The 22,139-nt window shown below is 40.3% G+C and overlaps 1 protein-coding gene across 6 annotated transcripts in view; it reads right to left on the reverse strand.

Annotated features, from left to right (window-relative positions):
* Nucleotides 1-22,139, reverse strand: part of dpp6 (dipeptidyl peptidase like 6) — a 557,184-nt gene that overhangs the window by 67,915 nt on the left and 467,130 nt on the right. The window lies entirely within an intron of this gene.

Here is a 22,139-nt window from a genome sequence, read left to right on the forward strand (position 1 = left end):
ATGCCTTGGCGTAGCCTGAGATTAGCTGGAAAACGGGAGGCCACTGAGGGGAAGAGAAATGCATTTTTAGGTTGCTTTTAAAACTGTGTGTTGAGAGACAAATTTCTGTCAAAGCAAATTCTCGCTTCATCAGAGTGGATGGTCTAAGTCTTCATGCTTTGGAAATTCTCCTGTTTATGAATCCTTGTAACCTGTGGCCTATTATATCTTTGGAAATGGACTTTTGGTTTTTGCCTGTGGATTACTGGATCTGTTGACTCTATTTTATAACTACTTTGGGAACTATATTTCTGCCTGCTTTGATATTATATATATATATATATATATATATATATATATATATATATATATATATATACACACACTACTTTTGCTCAATAAAACTACAAAAGACTATCTTCTGTGTGTGGCTTGGTGTCAATAGCAAGGTGAACTATTCTGAGGTGCGACACCCTGTTTCTGGGTATATTTGACCTGCTGATTCTAAGAACTAGCAGCTGTAGATTTTGAGATACAGATCATGTGCCATATGCCAATCTTCATCTACTCGCTCATAGAAAGTCATGATATCCATATCTAAGAAACTAGAGCTGATGCAGTCTATCCAATGCAACTTTCTGAATAAGCACCCCAAATGACCCTGGAATAGGCCTAAAAACCAAGGCTGTGTTATAGTTTGTGGCTACCATAGATTTTGTTCTTGGTTTCAACAGCCATGACTCTCCACAATCTCTACAAATTATACCGGGTGATAATATATTTAGACTCTCATCTCTGAATTAGTCATGCATCACTAGTCTTCAGCCTTCATCTCCCTTTTCTTAATATTGTTTGACACAAGGCTTTCATCTCGCCTTCCTGCAGGAAAGATTATGAGATCAGACTCCCTGTTTTCCGCGCGTCTGCCATTGAGCAGGATCAATAGTGCTCTCTTATAAAGGGGAGAAAAACAAGCATGTTTCCCTTCAGCCTACACAGTTTCCAGTCTCCCTGCAATTTTCTTCCAGCATGAACTGCCACTCAGATTTGATGTAGTGCATGATATATTTATTACAGACAATATTGGGTCTCTAATGGCTAGATCATGCCTTTCAGTGGTTCTGAATGGCAGCTCACAGGGAGAGGCAATAGGTATTTATTAGGGCTACGTTTCCATGCAAAAGTGCACCCAGATCGGCAGGGCTTTTGTGAAATTTGGTGTCAGTATTTGTACAAAACACATTCCTATTGCTTTTCTGCTCACTTATTATTATAAATTTCCAAAGAAACCCTTGTATGCAATTTCAAGGTATAATTTCGGCATTTTGCACAGGTCCCTTTTGGCTACCCTCTGTAATATTTGTATTCAAAACATGGTATTTACTGAATTATAAAGAAAATATGATGTAGTAGTGTGAATGTTGGAACATGACTCCAGAGACCAGGTTTTGAGTCCCTATTTGGCCATGGAAGCACACTGGGTCACATTGGGCAAGGCTCACTCTCTCAGCCTCGGACAACGGACACAACAAACCCCCTTTGAGCAAATCTTGCTAGGAAAATCCCATAATGGATTGGACTTAGAATCATCACAAAACTAACAAAATAAATTTCAACAAGGTGCAATGTAGGCAGAAAAAAATTAACTGCACAGATACAGAATGAGTGACACCTGGCTCGAAAATGGAAAACGTGAAAAAGATCTTGGGAGTCTTGGTGGACAACAAGTTGAACATGAGCCAACAGTGTGATGCAGCAGCTTAAAAAAGCCATAGGGATTTTGGGATGCATCAAAAGGACTATTTTTGTATGTGTCAGGAGTCACTTGAGAAACTGCAAGTCGCTTCTGGTGTGAGAGAATTGGCTGTCTGCAAGGGCGTTGCCCAGGGGACGCTCGGATGTTTTACCATCCTGTAGGAGGCTTCTCATGTCGCCGCATGAGGAGCTGGAGCTGACAGATGGGAGCTCACCCTGCTCCCCAGATTCAAACTGCCAACCTTTCAGTCAGCAGTTTTGCCAGCACATTGGGCCAATGAGGGCTCCTAGGCTCCTACCATAGTGGCTAAATCAAGGGAAGTCATGGTGCCTCTCTCTTCTGTCATCCTAAGATCACACAAAAAAGACACCAAACACATGGAAAACAATCTAAAATCTCATAAGAATCCCAGAACTTCAGAGTGTCTTTTTATTGCAGCTCATTCTCTAAAACCGCCACCTTCACATAATCATAACAACTGGTTGGAATTCTGCACACAGTTAAAGTTACCTATCTTCTGTTTATTTCACAGAATTTGAAGTTCAAATTGCAGTGACAGCTGCTTACAGTCCTCTCTCCCCGCCCCCCCCCCCCCCCCCAGTCTCCCCAGTGGCGGTATATGTGCATGGTTTCCATTCCTGGTTATTTTGCTGTGATATTCAAAACAGAACTGCGACTTGGGAATCGGTTCAACCTTCTCCATGCTCTGCTAGTTCCCCATATTATTCTTGCCTCTCTTTGCAATATTGCCCAAATCTGTTTGCTATTTCCACAATTCCATTTTTATGTGTGTGCGCTTAAATGAAAAGCAAGGAAGCAGTGGCTTCTGTTACAAAAATCAATCCAGCAAAACTTCATGACTCAGATGCAAAGAAACCTATTGGAATATACATTAGAAGCATGTTATTGGGTCTAGAACTATGGGGAGAAAGATCCCAGTTATATTCATACTGGTGATCTTATAAAGGGAACCTACCCTCTCATACCTACTATCATTACCAAAAGATTTGATAAGCTTGTGATAAGATCACTAGTGGTATACAAAGCATATAAGAATCATGAGCTGGAAACTCTTTTATGGATTCAGTTCGTTATACAATTTATGCACAATGCAATTAAAAGAGTGAAATATACCCATTGGATTAAGCTACACATTGGCTCACCATTCCACAATTGGATCAATTAGGTTACCAATAGGATTCCAAGTGATAATAAAGTAAAGGTAAAGGTTTTCCCCTCACATTGAGTTCAGTCGTGTCCGACTCTGGGGGTCGGTGCTCATCTCCTTTTCTAAGCCAAAGAGCTGGTGTTATCCACAGACATCTCTAAGATCATGTGGAAACTGGCATGACTGCATGGAGTGCCGTTACCTTCACACTGGAGCGGTACGTATTGATCTACTCACATTTGTATGTTTTCGAACTGCTAGGTTGGCAGAAGCTGGGGCTAACAGCAGGAGCTCACCCTGCTCTCCGGATTTGAACCGCCGACCTTTTGGTCAGCAAGTTCAGCAGCTCAGTGCTTTAAACCACTGTGCTTCCAGGGGTTCCAGTGTTAATACATTCCATATATTTTACTTTGGAAAACAATTGGGAGAATTACAGAGGCTTAATTCCAATGACCAAAAAAACCTACTGTACATTCTTAGTAACTTTTGATATCCCAAAAGGACAGAGGTATCCCGGTAGCCTGTATGCACTTGCCTGTTTGGCCATAAGTGAAATAATTCAGAACATTGATCTGGGATATCACAAAGGACTATTATAGGAAGGCAATCTATTAGTTAGCCCAGAGTTAGCAGAATAGAGGGTAGACGACTGAGCTGCGAATCAGTATGTTGTCGGTTCAATTACCATCCCAATAACTCATACATTCTTATATAAAAACTTGGCCAGAATTTCTTTTTGTTGCTAAAATAGGTTACACATCATGGCATTAGTGTAATGGGAAAGCTTACCAGGCAGATGCAGGTAATTATGGGCTGTAGAGCAAAAGGGTCAAGAGGGCATTCAGAGATGTACAAAATAAAATAGTAATGATTCATTATATAACAAAAAAAACATAAACATCTAGCTTAATGCTGGTTCCATACACAATAGATGATAACAACATAGTTTTAAAGTAGCAATTCTCTCTGAACTCTCTCTACAATTATCACCTCTGGAAAAACTTTACCCAGCTCTTCTCAATTCCTGCTCTTCCTACCTGGCCTTCTTTCTGTTTCTACCTGGTCTTTTTTAAACAGACGTGTGGTTTATACATTTCTCACCACAGGTTGCCCTACCATGAGTTGTGATTGACTGAATTTATCCAGCCATGCCCAGCTCCTCACTTCACAGATAGCTATGAATGCATTGCACTCCTTTCTGGCATAGTTCTCCAAGAGCCCGATACAACTTTTTTGAACCTTTGTTGGAATGAGAATAGCCTTTGTATCACATCTTTACATGTTGGCACTAGACCTGAATTGCTTGAAGATCAATAGCCTTTTAGTGACTGGTCTTGGAAGTATTCTTTGGTGGTGTTGAAGGATCTATGGTTAAGAATAGCAGCCACTAGGAGTGGTTTCACCCCAGGACAGCAGCCTGCTCTGATGGTGCCATCCGGTGAAGTTGGGTCAATTAAAAACAATAAACTAATAGGCAAGTGCATGACTGGAAGAGTCAATTCAATGCATGAGCCCCTGCAACATGAAGCTCAGACATAGTTTTAACTCAGCCATAGAATGACAAATAGAGCACATGCCCTTGTAGCACCGCCCTGTTATTATCGGGCTATAAATATGCAAAAAACAAATAAATTTTTGATGTACCTAGAATAAAATATTCTCTTATAATGTGCAGAGTCTGAAACTACCTAGAAAAATATGAGTGTCAGAAGGTGGGATCTGCATATTTATGGGAGACAAGAAAAGGTGTCATATTTATAAAAACAGCAACCCCAAATGCATTCGTTCTTCACTTACTTTACTTCTCTACAAATGACGTGTTTAATACCAGCGAAGGAAAAGACTAGAATAAAAATTAGGCAACCTGCTCACAGCAAATCCAGCGCTGCAAAGGTAAACCCATATGCAGACTCATTCTGGATCTCAGCCTAGTCTAACAACCATTTCTAATTAGAATCATGCTATTTGCATTTTGCATTGTTCCGTTGTAATCAGAGAAGATGATTCTCAGCTGGAATCTTTTCAAATAACAGATGCTACTGCATAGCTCGAAGCTGCGGCCCAACTTGAAAATGATTTTGCCACATGGTGGCGCTTTGGGTTTTTAGAAGGATGGATCAAAGCCACAGGCTTATCCTCTGCTGCCACGAAGGGCTTTAAATCCAGGCACATTTGCATGAATTCTGCACCTCACTTAATAGCCACAGAGAGCATAGCTTGGATGCAAAGGGAAGTGTGAATACCAGTGTAAAGATATGTAAAGACTCACAAATTTGATTAGTGAGCCAACTAAGGAAATACATTCAAATATTTTGTGTATATATCCCATCTCTTCTCTTTGTTAGAGCAAAGGGAATTGGTTCTGCATAGTGAGCAGAAAAAGAGGCTTTTCAAAACCCAGATTGGCTGCAGGCAGTGACTTCGCTATGGTATGCCCCACACACCCATCTTTACCATCTCTGCTTTAGCCCCTACAAATACTGTTGGAAATATTAACCTTCTCAAGCCTCCACTAGTTTGCTTACTACATTGTATATGTATGTTTTGGTATGCAGCTTTCCCTTTATGTTTGTTGAGGTTGTGGGAAGGGCTGCAGACCACATGATCAAATTTGGGACTACCCTGATATCTGAGACTCCGTTTTAGAAGGCAAGAAATGCTTTATTCACGAGATACTTTGGACTCAGACAGCTTAGAGCACAGACTACATCAGACGCCATGTAGACTTTGGACAGTTAAGTGTTTAAAGCCAACCTTAAAAACTGTGGCATAGACACTGAGAACTGGGAAGCTCTGGCCCTTGAGCACTCTAATTGGAGGTCAGCTGTGACCAGCAGTGCTGCAGAGTTCGAAGAGGCACGAATGGAGGGCTTAAGGGAGAAACGTGCCAAGAGGAAGGCCCGTCAAGCCAACCCTGACCAAGACCACCTTCCACCTGGAAACCGATGTCCTCACTGCGGGAGAACATGCAGATCAAGAATAGGTCTCTTCAGCCACCTACGGATCCATCCCCAAGATAACAGAAATGGAGGACCATCATCCTCGAACTACAACGTAAGTAAGTAAGTGCAAACTCATGTTGCTCTTGATTATTAGAAAGATGCCCTGTGTTATCTGCCCAGAGAAACTATTTCAAATCCTATCTATAACTGGATTGATAAGTTATGTACCTGTATGCTGAACACATGAAGGTTGTGAGTAAACTAAATATGTTACTTTTAACAAAGTCTGCTTTATTTTTGTCTCTTCAGAGCATGATATAGAAACAATATGTTTTATGGGAGAGGAGATGTTTTTGGGCACTGAAAAGAAAGACTTCTGAAGAACTACTATTTTGTGCATTGGCATAATCTCTGTTCCTAACAGATCAGAGACAACAAAGTTATCAATCGAACAACTGAAAAGACAAATTGCCTTGCATAAGTACATGTGGATATAAACCACTAAAGAGAAGATTTTACTCAAACAAGTTTTTGGCTCATCTCTGGAAGATCACACTTCTACAAAAGGTTATGATTTTCAAATGGTTGTGAATTCCATTTTTTCTCCAAAAGGTTATGGAGATTCTGGTTTTCCAAAAGGTTACAATCTCTAAAAAGGTTATGCCTTTCCAAAAAATACAAGATAAGAAAGAGGAAAATGCCACTAGATAAGGAACACCAAATTCAAAACCACATTGATGACCAACTATGGAATGACAAGACCAGACACAGAAAGTTGGATTAAATAAGGTCCTCCTGATTTGACAGCCTCTTCAAAGACACACCCCAAGCTAGTCACAAAACTCCCTCAGATACAGTATGGGGTAGGCAAAAAGAGGGTGAAAGAGAAAAAGCCTTGAAGGGAATAGTAAACTCACATTGCACAGAGGGTGGGCGCATGAGTCACATTGTACTGACTGACTGAAGCATGAGGGAGGCAGCCAGGTCTTAAATAGCCTGAACATAGTAATAAAAATGTGCCCTCTTAAGCAGCATCCTTTGCTGAATCTGTGCAAGTATGAATTCCCAGAAAAATTCTAGTTCCAATTTTGATATGACTGTTTTTTCCCTTGTGCAGTACACAACAGATACCCTGTTTCCCTTAAAATAAGACATCCCCAGAAAATAAGACCTAGTAGAGGTTTTGATGAATTGCTAAATATAAGGCCTCCCCCGAAAATAAGACCTAGCAAAGGTTTTGTTTGGAAGCATGCCCGCCAAACAGAACACCAGAGCATGCAGGATTGGTAAATGTACCTACCATATACATGGAAATAATGGTAGTAACAAGAAATTATTGACAGGATTCACAGTTTGTCTGGTTACGCTGGTTTGTGATGACAACTACTGTACAGTATATAATAAATGTTCATTTTTTGTTCAACAATAAATGTGAATTCTTCTTCATGGAAAAATAAGATATCCCCTGAAAATAAGACCTAGCGCATCTTTGGGAGCAAAAATTAATATAAGACACTGTCTTATTTTTGGGGAAACACGGTATGAACACTAAGCAGCCATTTTAGAACAGAAATATGATCTCCTTTGTTGCCATAAGTTCTTTCTTTCTTTTCTCTCTGTCACTTACTGATCCTCTTGGAAGAACTAGGAAGAAACATAACTTTTAAAACTATCTCACAATATGCTGTATTTAAAAGTCCATAATGTATCTCAATCCAAGCATGTGAGGAGACTGTCTGAGGACCTGCCCAGGCCAATATATATTAGGGCATGGAAGCTATTCATACAAATGTCAGGATAAATCAGTAAGTGGGAGGTGATCCTGTTGGAAAAACTAATTAATAGTGAGCCACTACCCAATTAAAGCAGTTTTTCAAAGGCTTTTTTGTGGCAACCACCATTCCATGACAATCATTCTGAATCATTTTATGAGTCATAGTTAATGAAGAGAATGTGACCTGCAAGGAGAAGTTGTGATGAGGAGTGCTTTTGTGCAGAGTGACAGCAAACCATGCTCTCTTCCAGGAAACTCTATTCCAAGTCTGCCCACTCTGGGATTTTTCAAGTTCTTCCCCCTCAATGATAGGAACAACTTTATGGCCTCTCAATGGGGAATGGGATGACGTGGCCTTTGTCTGCCCACTTCATTCTTTTGCCCTAATTTTCCAAACCCATGCAAATTTTGGGCACCCTCTAAGGTAGCTGTTACATGAAACCTCCTCCTTGTGCAAGATGCCCTGTTTTGTCTTTGTAGAGATCTTCAATCAGAGAGTGAGTTCATTTTGAGCACAAGTGGGAAATCTTTGGTCTTATAGATATTTTGGACGTTAACCACCAGCAACCCCAGATGCCCTGTCCAGTAATGCAAATTTCAAAATACTTGGAGAGTCAGCGGTCCCCACTCCTACAATATGTTGAGGAATAAAACTGGAGGAAGGCCTTGTGTCATGCTTGTGCACTTCTAGTGGTCATTTGTTGGATTGTATAGATTCCCATAGAAATCAAGTGATTCTTTGGTCTGAACCAGAAGGTCTTCTGCCTCCTCCTGAGAAGATGGAACCAACTTGTTTTCTGCTGCTCCAGAAGATAGAGCACAAACCAATGCTTTCAATGGTTAAAAATTGCAATCCTGATGAAATTTCAGGAACAATAGTAGAAAAAGACTGGCTTGGATAACAATAGTCACTCCGTCTTGTGAGGAGAAGACAATAGAAAATCTATTTTTAAACCTGCAGTGAAAGAGTTCGCTATCTTCAGGTACAGTATAGACCAGGCATGGGCAAACTTCAGCCCTCCAGGTGTTTTGGACTTCAACTCCCACAATTCCTAACAGCCTCCCGGCTGTTAGGAATTGTGGGAGTTGAAGTCCAAAACACCTGGAGGGCTGAAGTTTGCCCATGCCTGGTCTATACTACAGCACTGTTTGGCAGTTCATATTGACAGAGTTGCTCCAAGGAAGAATATTCAGTTTTAAGTCGAATATTCAGTTTCTTTCTCCAAATTTTTCACATGTACCTTTCCTTCTTATTAATACAAATGTCTGGAGTCACAATGGTGCAATGGGTTAAGCCCTTGTGCTGGCTGAACTCTGACCTAAAGGTTGGATTGCTGACCTGAAGGTTGCTGGTTTGAATCCATGAGATGGGGTGAGCTCCCATCTGTCAGCTCTAGCTTGCAGGGACATGACAGAAGCCTCCTAGCAAGAAGGTAACACATCAGGGTGTCCCCTGGGCAACGTCTCTGTAGACGGCCAATTCTCTCACACCAGAAGCAACTTGCAGTATGTTCTCAAGTCGCTTCTGACATGATTAAAAAAACCACACAAATCTCTGTGTAGTATTTTAGGTAAAGGTAAAGGTTTCCCCTGACGTTAGGTCCAGTCATGTCTGACTCCGGGGGTTGGTGCTCATCTCCATTTCTAAGCTGAAGAGCCAGCATTATCCATAGACACCTCCAAGGTCATGTGGCTGGCATGACTGCATGGAACGCCCTTACCTTCCCACTGATCTACTCACATTTGCATGTTTTCGAACTGCTAGGTGACTCCAGACATTTGTATTAATAAGAAGGAAAGGTATATGTGAAAAATTTGGAGAAAGAAACTGAATATTCGACTTAAAATCCAGCATCAGAACAATCTGCTACTCAGGAAATATCATGATAAAGATGTTTTTTATATGCATTCTTCTCCTTCATAACAGGCATTTGAGTAGAATAGCACTGGGGTTACTTTGAAGGATAGGGAAGAGGAAAAGCTAAAATCTCACCACAAGGTGGCATATAATATTCAAAAATCTTTTCAGAAGAATAATGTGAGCTTCAGAATAGAGCCCATGAAACCATGGTGATGGGGAGATTAGCTTTGTCTTTACCTCTCTAGAAGAAATCCCTTTTCCCATCTCAGTCTCTCACTTTCTGCAAAAAAAAAGGGGGGATATGAGAATCCAGGGCATCTCCAGCTGTTTGCTGGAAATGAACTTGTGCTTTGGCTTCAATTCCGCACAAGCCATTTACTCCAAAGTAGCTTAACTGGGGATAAATAGTTCCAGGACTGTATCTAATGGGGCATGCTGAAAATCACTTAATGCAGATTAGTTACCCCTTAACGCTCTTCAACCACCCAGTCATTCTCACAGTAAAAGAGTGGCTTTGTTTCTGGGTTTTTTTCCCCCAAAGCATGATGATGGGCCAAGCAAGGATTCTTACTGCAGTAATGATTATACCCACTGATGAATGATGTAGTAGCTTTTCCAGGCTGATCAATATGGAAAACACTGATTAAATCATTTGCAAAATTAGACTGCGATCATAGCCTATTCTATGTCTTCTTTTAAGCCAATGATTGTTTTTGGTGCTTTTGTAAGCACAATTGCCTGAACCCCTGGCTAGTCTGCAACTACAGTAGAGTCTCGCTTATCCAACGTAAACGGGCCGGCAGAATGTTGGATAAGCGAATATGTTGGTTAATAAGGAGGGGTTAAGGAAAAGCCTATTAAACATCAAATTAGGTTATGGTTTTACAAATTAAGCACCAAAACATCATGTTATACAACAAATTTGACAGAAAAAGTAGTTCAATACACAATAATGCTATGTAGTAATTACTGTATTTATGAATTTAACACCAAAATATCATGATGTATTGAAAACGTAGACTACAAAAACATGTTGGATGATCCAGAATGTTGGATAAGCGAGTGTTGGATAAGTGAGACTCTACTGTACTTTCTCATTTAGAAAAGACAGAAAGAATTTGAAACACAGATCATATAATTTTGGTTGGCCTTAATTTATTTGGTTTGGAATGCCACAGAGTTTGAAAGTTCATCTCAAAAGAGTAGTATGTTACAGAATCCAATAGATTTTAGCTTTGGTTATACTCAAAAATTTAAAAGAAACTTTATCGTCTCTCATTTTCAAATGTAACTTGTTGCGTCTTCATGGCTTTTTGAAAGAAATTTGAATATTACAAACTGCTGTTCTGTGGTAAGAAACATAAAAGTACAATTGCGTTGCCAGATTTCAGGGTAATAATATACTTCTAAGGTTTTCTATTTGGGGAAGAAATTAAAGGGTGTAGTACAGGCAAGGACAAACTTGGGCCCTCCAGGTGTTTTGGACTTCATCTCCCACCATTCCTAACAGCCTCAGGCCCTTTCCTTTTTCCGAAAAAGGAAAGGGCCTGAGGCTGTTAGGAATGGTGGGAGTTGAAGTCCAAAACACCTGGAAGGCCCAAGTTTGCCCATGCCTGGTGTAGCACTCAGGTTTTTTTTTTTGTGGGGTGGCTTTAGACCTTAGGTAACCATGCCTATTGATTTCATATTTTCCATTACACTGGCAAAATGATTTCTATACTCCCCACCAAGTTAACTGAATTGAAAACGCTTTTTCATTCTGACCACAGCTTCCTGCAATTGAGATGTTGTGCACCTGAATGTTCGACATTTCCTCCTATTAAGACTGTAGCTTCAAACTTCCAAGGGAGCATGAACCAAAACCATAAAACCTAGAATGAGTCGGTATTTTTGCCAGGTGGTATTTAGGAATGGAAATAATATTTAAAACTATCCCTGAAATGAATTACCAACAGGTTTCTCAAGTGCTGGCCAACCCTAATGAGGATAGTCTTCAATATGATACTTGTTCTGCATTTAAAATGTTCATGGGTGGGATTTTTTGTACAGAAAATGACATTTTTCTGTAGGGGGAAAACCATTTCTCCTTTAAAAAAAACATTTCTGCATAGTATACATAATTTTCTGCACAGAAAAGTTATTTCTGTGCAGAAAAATTTGGGTGTTTGTTGCACACTAAGCTTGGAACACCTTTTTCCCCAGCACCACACAGAGTCCAGTAGTTACTAACTACAGCAGTTTGTTTACAAAGCCTGTACACAAGGAGAGAAAGGACAATTCCCAAAAAGCAGTAGAAAAGATGCTATGAAATAGCAGTAGTCCATATATACAAAAGATCAATAGTCCAAAATAGCAAGGTACATGAAATCCAGGAAATCAAGAACATAGGCATAAATCCATAAGCATGAAGACAAGAACTTTTCCAAGGCAAAACTCCTTCAGGTATATAGGCAAACACAAGAGAATTAGATTCATGAGCATGAGAGCTGAAACAGGATGTTGATTTATGGCAACGTTGTCTGCTCTGGAAACACAAGTAAACAAGACTTAATTTAAGCTCAGGCCTAACCAAGAAGCCATGAAGTCTCAAAGTCTTCTCACTGAGTCTTTCTGAATGCCTAATTAATTAACATATCCTTGACTCCCTCTGTGCAAAGGCTTAATCTGATATCATGGGAGAACTCCCCATCTGCACCTGTAGAAGGCCCTGAAAGTGAATGATCAAAAGAAATTGACTTTCCCCCGGTTGCTAAGGAATGGACATTGGAATCCAAAACCTCCCCTGTCTCTGCTGCAATGGCCGGCCCTTCTCTCTGATATGAGGTCTGCAAATCACCCTGATCACACACAGACCTGTCAATGGGAAACCCATCATCCTCCCTTTTCTTCCGAAGAATCCTCAGCATCTGGCTGCTGAACCCCAGCAGTGTTTTTGGCCCATAAAACTATGTTTTCTTTTCACGTAACTTGTTTTCTGTATAGAAACTTTGTTTTCTGCACAGAAACTGCAGTTTTGTGGACAAAGATATCCTGTATGATTTTCTTCATGTGGATAATAAGTCCCAAACTTCAAATAGCCTTTGAAATGTATATATTTTTGGTGTCTTTTTCACAGCCAGGGAAAAATAGTAACACTAATCATTCTCCCTGGTGAGAATGAAATTTACGAAGATTTTTATATACCTGGATCCTCCAACATGAGATGAGACACACCTCATAACTATAAAACATTGCAGCTATACTTCAAAAGGAGTGAACTTATAAATTTTTAACTAACCATCATAACATGGCATCCTTAAACCATAGTTATTGGGGAAGGGATCCAATTACAAGTAACCTCTGAGCTGTGTGCAAATTTCAGATACTTTTCAAAGGCAAACGTGCTCTTCACCTCCTGTCTCTGTTGCTGGCAATTATCATAGATTTCTTCATGATTGCCAGCACTATTCAAATGAACAGGGATCCCAGTGATTTCAAAGAACAAGTGAAGAAGGGCCACTGAGTGTTAAGAACAGATTGTTCGGGCTTTAAATGATATGAAACCTAAGCTGCAATAAACCTAATGAGGGGTGTGTGTTCAACTGGGATGCCTCTTTTGTGCAGCTTGAATGGCACTTAAAATTCCAGCAGGGATGGATTGCAGCTGAAATATGACTCAAAAGTCTTCCAAACAAATGATGCATGCTCTTGCTACCATACAGAATGATGGGGAAACATCTGTTTGTTCCTCCTGACCTGGCACTGCAATGCTCACTCGTGAAAGGGAATGACTTGCTGAAAGTATGGGAGGCTAGAACTTACTACAAGGGTGGAAAAGTTGCCTTCTTGGACTACAGTGCTCAGATTCTGCCAAACAACATTGCAGTGGTCATGCATTGGTCTGACTTCAAATCTAAGCACTGTTTCAAAGGGAGGAGAAGGCTAAAGATACAATTGATAGGCAAATGGGATGGACTTTCTCCTTAATTGTTCGTAGATTGTGAAATGGACTGCCCTCATCTCAAACTTCCACTTTTGCAGTGTTTGGGAAAAGGCTGAAGACCCACCTTCTCCATCTGGTCTCTTATGCGGTTTGGCTGAAACAATTTTTATAGTATTCTTGTTTAATCTCTTTTCTGATTAATCTGTGCAAAGTCTAAGAATGTTTCTTAATATCCTGCAGAACTATCCCCCCCCCCTCCAATGGACTGATGAGAATATAGTAAAATAAGGGATTTGGGACATGTTTTTGTTATGAAGATATATACAAGGGATGGGAATTATGTAACATTCAAGATATTGTTCTACTGGAACTTCCAGCATTCCTCACCATAGACTAGGTTAGCTAGGGCAGGTGGAAATTGCAGTCCAACAACATCCAGAGTGTTGAGTCCTTCTCTCACCTAACATGTTCCGTCTGTCTTTCTATCGAAAGCTTTAATGAGAATTTGAAAGCAATGGGCAGGTGACAATACATGGCTCCCTTGCAAACACCAGCAGCCAATGTTGTTCTAGTCACTGATGTGCTTCCAGTGGTCAGGTCATCCCAAATTATCTGAGGTTTGGAGTCAAATTTCTCCCAGGGGGGAAGCAACCTTCCTGCAGCTTATCTTCTTCTGACAGAGAGTCTATGTTGTGGGGGGAAACCTCAAGTCCTGGGTCTAAGGCCCCTTCTACACTGCCATATCTTTCAGATTATCAAAGCAAATAATCCACATTATCTGCTTTGAACTGGATTATATGAGTCTACACTGCCATATAATCTAGTTCAAAGCAGATAATCTGGATTTGATATGGCAGTGTAGAAGGGGCCTCAGTCTCACTTTCCTGTAGTCCCAATCTAGACCTTCAAAGTTTTCCAGATTTTTTTGGACAATTCCCTATGAGGGTAGCTGTGAGTTTTTTGGCCTATATGGCCACGTTCCAGTAGCAGTCTCTACTGATGTTTCACCTGCATTTATAGCAGGCATCCTCTGAGGTTTGTTCAGAGGTCTGAACAAACCCGAGGGTGCCTACCATAGACCTGTGAACAAATCTCAGAATGCCTTCCGCAGATGCAGATGAAACGTCAGGAAAGAATGCTACTGGAACATGGCCATACAGCCCGAAAAACTCTCAGCAACCCAGTGATTCCGGCCATGAAAGCCTTCAACAACACAATTTCCCATGATATCATTTAACAGTTTTCTGGTTCTTGTATGAGTTATTTTCTCCCCTCCAGAAGGTTTAGGCACTGGCAGAAGAATCTTTCAGGCCAAAATCAGCGTGACTTTGAATATATGCTTTTGTCCTGGCCAATGGAATGCAGCTTTGAATTTGGGCATCATGCTGAAAGATGTCCTCATCTTGCAGCCCTTGTTCTGCATCAGGATTTGGATTTATGCAATCCTCCAGATATTATGTCCCAGAATCACCAGTCAGCAGTGGCAAGGAATGCTGAAAATCTCAGTGTAACGTTTGGAGACTCTAAAGCTCATGGGGTTTGCTGCAGACTATCCAATCTGACAGAAAGAAGGACTCCAGCATATTTTAGGTCTCCTATCTTAACATTTCAAACACTAGCATCTGGGATGTTAAAATCCAAGGAAGTTTCAGCAATCTGATATCGTGAGACAATGACATCACAAGCTTATCAATAACTTTGGTTGTTCTCAAATTTAAAAAAAACTGCAGACTTAGATCTTTCCAGAGCTGCTGCGCAAATACTTCAAAAGACAGTGCACTAAATATAGATAAGTAAAACATATCTGGTCTCTTTCCCATTATGCTAAACACATAAAAGATGCTGTTTGAAAAGTAAGCTATTTGATTTGATAGATGTAGCAAGGGATGGCGCCTTTAAGATGACAGGATTCTAAATATATATGTTTTAAGTGCTTGATCATTTGATTGCCAAGCAGATAGAAGAGGGTGAATCATACTGTCAAGCGGAGAGAAAGGACAGCCACCCAGATTTCCAGCCCTACGTATGCATATATTATAAGAATAACAGAAGACCCGTCATTCTTCATATCTGGTCACACTAATTATAAGAGAGTTTCCTGGTGACATTGTCGCCAACATACGCAGGTCATTCGGGGACAAAAACTTACGCTTCTTTTTTTGAACCTAAAATATTCGATCAAAGCAGTGACATCTTAGTCTCATCCAGCAGATGTCAGTGTAAAGTTATGGCATGGAATAACAACAACACAGGTATGGACACATTAAAAGTTAAGAGGCTATGAGAAAAATCCATTGCTTACTACGGTAATGTATTTTACTCCATACCATAGGAGCAAAAACACTGCAGCAATGATGTTTGAGACATAAAGTGGCGCAAAGATTAATAACAGGGAAAAATGGTTGTATAACAATTATGTTCTGTGACAGACTGTTAATGGATGGATACACTTCTGTATCTGCTTACACTACCTAAAATTACAGATGTGAAGAAGTCTCACTACATGGTTCATTTGTTATGAGACAGCCTATTAACGGTCTGTAATCCATAATATAATAAACACTTTTCTGAGGCTGGAGGTAAAGGCGTCTGCATTTTTCTCAATTTCTCTCTGCAAAATTTATTTTACAAATCAAAGGACAGAGATGCGTTGTAGCAGAGTTGTAGACTCATAAGGTTGGAGAGGATCATAAGGGCCACCTAATTCAATCTCCTGCCATACAGGAATCTACTGCCAAAGCTCCTGAAAAAGAGATCATATTACAATAAAAGAGAGCCTCCTGCTTTCTAGGATAATGCTAAACAGATCTTATCACCAGGAAGTTTCCAATGCCAGTTATTTGAATACATGCCTTTGGCTGTTATCCTCTGGAGCAAGCATGCACCATTAAATGAAGCCCATACAGATAGGTAAAGACAATCATGCCGGTGGCGCAGACAGTTTAAACTGCAGAGCTGCTGGACTTGCTGACTCAAAGGTCAGTAGTTTGAATCCAGGGAGCACGGTGAGCTCCTGGTGTTAGCCCCAACTTCTGCCAACCTAGCCGTTCAAAAACATGCAAATGTGAGTGGATCAATAGGACCCGGTCTGGCGGGAATGTAATGGCGCTCCATGTAGTCATGCCAGCCACATGACCTTGGAGGTGTCTACGGACAATGCCAGCTCTTCGGCTTTAGAAATGGAGATGAGCACCAACCCCCAGATGCTAGCCTTTACCTATGCTATCTCCAAAGGGCCATGAGCACCAACCCCCAGAAATGGAGATGAGCACCAACCCCCAAATGCTAGCCTTTACCTATGCTATCTCCAAAGGGCCAGCATGGTGTAGTTGTTTGAGCATTGAATCTTTGCTTAGTCATGGAAACCCACTGGGTGACCTTCAACAAGTCAAATGCTGTCAGAGGAAGGAAAAGCCAAACTCCTTGTGAAGAAACCTTGCCAAAAAACCCCCATGATACTTCGCTTTAGGGTTGCCATAACTCCAAAACAACTTGAAGGCACACAGCGATGAATGAGTCATATTTATCAAATCCATCTATTGCTATACGTTTTCCATATACCACAAATGAGGTTGCCCTCTGATATTCGTGTTGCAAATGACCTAAAGCAGGGCAAAATAGGAGTCAGTAGGAAAAGCAGAAAGCCATATTACAGATGGATTGATACAATCAAGGAAGCTTTCGGCTGTGGATGAAAGGGTTTCTTGGAGGTCTCTCATTCATGGGATTGTGATAGACTGAACTTGACTTGTCATAAGTTGACAGCAATAATGTGATCTTAGTTAATTCCAGTCTGAATTGAATATGAATCACCTCTCAGGTTTGCCTTCTTCAGGCTGAACATACAGAGCTTCTTCAAATGCTCCACAAAGAGTCTGATTTCCATCCCTTTCACCATCTTGGTCACCCTCAAAAAGAATGATTGAAAAGATACAAACAACTGCTCCAACACATGAAAAACTTCATGCAACAAGGTAGGAGCTGCTACCCATTCACTATGCAATCCATGCAATGTAACTTGCAGAGAAATATATATGCATAGAAATTTTTGCGATTCCTCATTGCTGTACACAAGAACAGAACAAGTATGGATTTACATACCAAGCACAAATAGCTGTATTTTCTGGTGATGCCTCATTGCACATAGAAAAATATGTGCACTCCACCATGAAAATGTATATTTACAGGCAGGTGAATATAAACTTCTCTACCTGTATTTAGTAGTTTGCTGTGCCTTTTACAATGCTGCTATTACCTACATTAAATCTTTGCAGTTTGGAAGTAAGCCCTAACTTCTCTTTCAATGGCTCTATGAATTTTTAGTAAACAAGTCAATGCAAAAGCATCTAAAATCCACCTCTGTTTTAACCATCAGCTCCTTTTCTTCAGCTATGTTCCTTTTCTCTCTGGGGTGTTTCAATGACAATTGTATAATTATCAACCCTTCAATAACATATAAAACATTAAAAAATAATGGTGTTTGAAGAAGAGGTCTTAACATGATGTGTCTCATTCGAAGGAGGATATTGGTGCATCTAGGAAAGCAGCATCTTGCCAGTGTTGCTAAGTTTTCAAAATAACAATAAGGGACAAGCAAAATTCATGGCATGCAGGGTTGATAATAAGGAGGAAGCCGTTAACATCTTTGTGTTTTAATAAATGAAAATACTGACTTCAGTTAATGTGGTCTAATCATGTATTTCTTTAACATTTCTAGCTGGTAGATTCTAAGACTTGTAGTCACATTATCACAGGATATCTACATCCTACACAGTTGGAGAAATTATACTGTTTAGCCGGTATTGCACCACCTGACATCTGATGGGAAGTAGCAATTAAAGGACCAAGGCATTGCCATCTCCGGCCCATCCTCTTTTCAGATATCAGCCAGCATGCGTACGCCTTAAATCAAGAAACAGCTTCCTAAAATCCACAGAGATACTAGCAGGAACACCTTAGTAAGCGAGAGTCCAAAAGTGGCAGGCTAAAACCTGGAACCTCCATCCATTGCTGATACCAGATGAGAAACTCCCTCCTGGGCACACAGAAGACTATTAACAGCTGGAGTTCCATCTACACTGCCAGGTAGTGCAGTTTAATCTGCATCATATGGTCAGTGTAGACTCATATAATGAAGTTCAGTGCAGTTAGACACCACTGTTTGAGTCTACATAATGCAGTTTGACGCGGTGTAGATGGGGCCTGGGTTTAATTTTACATACCAATTAGACTGAATGATTTGCAGCTGGATCCCAACTCTTCCAAAACAGATTGGTAAAGGGCTAAAAAAAGGAAGTGCTTGAAACAAGCAACAGTGATGTTAAATGTTTTATTCCTATAGAATCAAAGATCTGGAATTAACTCCACTACAGGTGGTTCGGGCCCTTTGCCCTCTCTTCTGCTGTGTTACGTACTACTATTTTGTTTTTGCACTCAAAAGATTTTTCTATAAAAGTAGAAAAGCTAGATCATAACGTGCAAATGCAATGCTAATGTTCCTTTCAGCTTCAAAAACCAGGCTTAATCTAGCCTTTCATGTTATGACCAATCTATTCCCCAGCCTGAAACTTTCCAGCTAAAGTCACTAAGTAGATTATACTGCAACATCAGTGCTGATTGATTTGAATATATTTTTGGCCCTTCGTATCATCAAGAGTCAACAGTTCAGCGTAATACCTTGGAGAAAGTTTACCCTTTAGTAGATTTATTGAAGTTTATCTTGGACACAGATAAACTCTTGCATTTCAAACATAAACCCCCTTTAAATCCCTTTCCGGATTTACAAAAGAAACGCAAGTTGAAGGCGTTGTTTTGATTAATACTAGAATTTGTTTTCTTTATAGTAACAAAAGCACTCATGTGCCAATAAAGAGACAGGTGGAAATCCCCCTCCTCCCCTTCCTGGCTTACTGTAGGAACCATAATCTGAAAAGTCTAAACCACACATGCAAAATAAATCTTACCAAGAAAAGAAAAGCCAAGATCTTTGCAAGCAAAACATTTACCACTTGCCTCTAGGGGAAAACAAATGGGAGCTTCAAGAAATAATCCTCAAATTGCATCATGTTTTGGGGAAAAAACAATAAAGCAGATTACCAACCTCAGCAATGGCTATGCTGGTGGTTGCAGTTACATTACTCGCACATCACATACAATTTTGAGGAGCGAGATGACAGGACAGCCACACCTCCCTCCTGGGGTAGATGCTGCAAGCTTCATCTCAGTGTGCTCGGTGATTACATGGTGTCTGTATTTTTGGCGCAGATGGAAAGAAGGCTGAACATATGCTCACAATCCACTCTGCCACAGACACTCGCTAAAGCGAGAGGAGCATAAACAAGTACAAATATAAGAGTGCAAATCCGTGGAGACTGACAGATCGAGAGGGCAAGCATAAGGAACCCAGCGGAGGCTTGTCAGCTTCAGTGGGTTGGCAACATGTTGGAATAAGAGCAAGTCAGTGCTGGAAAATAAGTTCTTTTTAGAAGCTCCTGTCCAGAATCCCCCAGACAGTATAGTCACTGGCTAGAAAGTTTTTGGAAGTAGCTTTTCCGTCATTTGGAGAAATTCATAAAATGATTTTTTATCGTATCAGAAGCAATGTCGCTTCTGGTGTGAAAGAATTGGCCATCTACAGAGATGTTGCCCAGAGGATGCCTGGATGTGTTACCATCCTGATGGGAGGCTTCTCTCGTGTCCCTGCAAGCTAGAGCTGACAGATGGGAGCTCACCCCATCTCACGGATTCCAATCGGCAACCTTCAGGTCAGCAGTCCTGCCAGCACAAGAGTTTAACCCATTGCGCCACTGCAGCTCCATGATCCCATGATAAAGGGCAGAATAGAAGCACATTAAATATTCACTCAATCAATATGTAATGATGAGGATACATTTTACCAGTGTGGCACGATTTCTCATCCTAGCAGTCTATATTATGTTATTGAACAAATTATCTTGCGAATAGCCTCATCTACACTGTCATAAAATTGCATCATATGGCCAGTATAGATTCATATAATGCAGTTTTTAACTGTATGTAAACTGAGTTATATGGCAGTGTAGACGGGACCCCAGCTACCTTAAAATAACCTATGTATCTAGGCTTTCTTTTTCCAAGAAGCCCAAAAAACTGAGTGAGCTCAAGATTTAATTAAACATTGATTGTATCAAATTTTTTTCCAATAATCATTTAAGCATTCCCCAAGATAGAAAAAATAGTGACATGTTTTCTGCTTCTCATAAAGGACTGGCTCAGAAGGCAAAGTCAAAGAGGTATTCCAATAATGGAATACAAAGAAGTGTCAGCAAAGTATCAGCAACATTGTTCTCCTCGCCTCTGCCCTCCAAACACATCAACATAAATAATTTCTACCTGTCAGCAGTTTGTCTTGAGCAGGACATTTGGAGAGGGGAGTTTGTCCAAGGGAACTTTCTGATAAAGCAGATACATTGTTATGCAAATGTTAGACAACAAAATATGATTTCACCCAAGCTTACTTTCAATTGTGTGCATATAAGCACACGTGAAGGAGGAAATGGGCAGTATATGGCCTTATTGTAAATTAAAGGGACCTTGGGTCAGTCAAATATATCTTGGGCACCATTTACATTGCTATAGAATACAGTTTGAAACCACATTAAATCAACAGTGTAGATCAGGCGTGGGCAAACTTGGGTCTTTCAGGTGTTTTGGATTTCAATTCCCACAATTCCTAATAGCCGTTAGCCATTAGTTTGCCCACACCTGGTATAGATTAATAAAATGTAGTTTAACTGCGCCACACTGCATTCTATGAGTCTACACTGACCAACTAAACCAATTAGCATTACCTAAGCACCTAACTCTATGCATATGTCCTTGAACTCTTCTGGACAAAAGGACAATATATAACTCTGGCAAGGTTGATAATACTTCATTTTTCCTTAACCTGACCTCTTATCAACTACTAAGCTCAATATTTTGAGGCTTTGGTGTCATCATTTCAGATGATACAATTCTGTGTTGCCAATCCTTAAGCCCTTGAGTTTAGCTAAGTAAGTGAGTTAGAACTGTGAGCCTAAATAAAAACCAATTAGTTATTAATAGTTGTTGTTAAAAATTAGCACTCAGCCCTAGTATCTCGCAGCACCTCATCAGTTAGGCTGTCCAATTACAGTATGCTGAAGCTTACTAGAAAAAGGTCACATCATTATAAATTTTTCATACATATTCCCACATAAATGTCAAAATCTGTTTAATAGAAAAATAAGCTTTAGCCAGCAGCAGCAGCCTTCGCTGCTGGAGATTTTCTGGAAACATCAAGATTTTCCTAGAATAATTTTTTAAAGCTCTAACATATTTTTGGCAAACCATGTCTGCTAAAATCCAATACTTGTGAAACCTTCAAATGATTTATCACAATGACCCTCACAACGTATTTGGAAGATTTATTCACAATTTAGACAAATTGGCAGTGGCGACTCATATAATCTGTATAATTATATGGCAGTGTAGTAGGGCCCTAGAGGTCTCTGAGCAGAAACTAGATGTCAAGACCTCTGGGGAAGATATTTTTTGTGCATTATCCAGAAACTGAGGATTTTGAGATTCTATAACTTGAATCCTATTCTTAGTCTAGAGTAGACTCATTCAATCAATGAGAAACTGGCACAACCTGGGGATCACAACCAGACACAGTGAAGACATCTGCCCTTGTGCTTTGCTACTGTGCTGCTGAATACACATGCCTAGTGTGGAA

The sequence above is a fragment of the Anolis carolinensis genome, chromosome 6 (assembly GCF_035594765.1).
Source record: "Anolis carolinensis isolate JA03-04 chromosome 6, rAnoCar3.1.pri, whole genome shotgun sequence".
Lineage (NCBI taxonomy): Eukaryota > Metazoa > Chordata > Lepidosauria > Squamata > Dactyloidae > Anolis > Anolis carolinensis.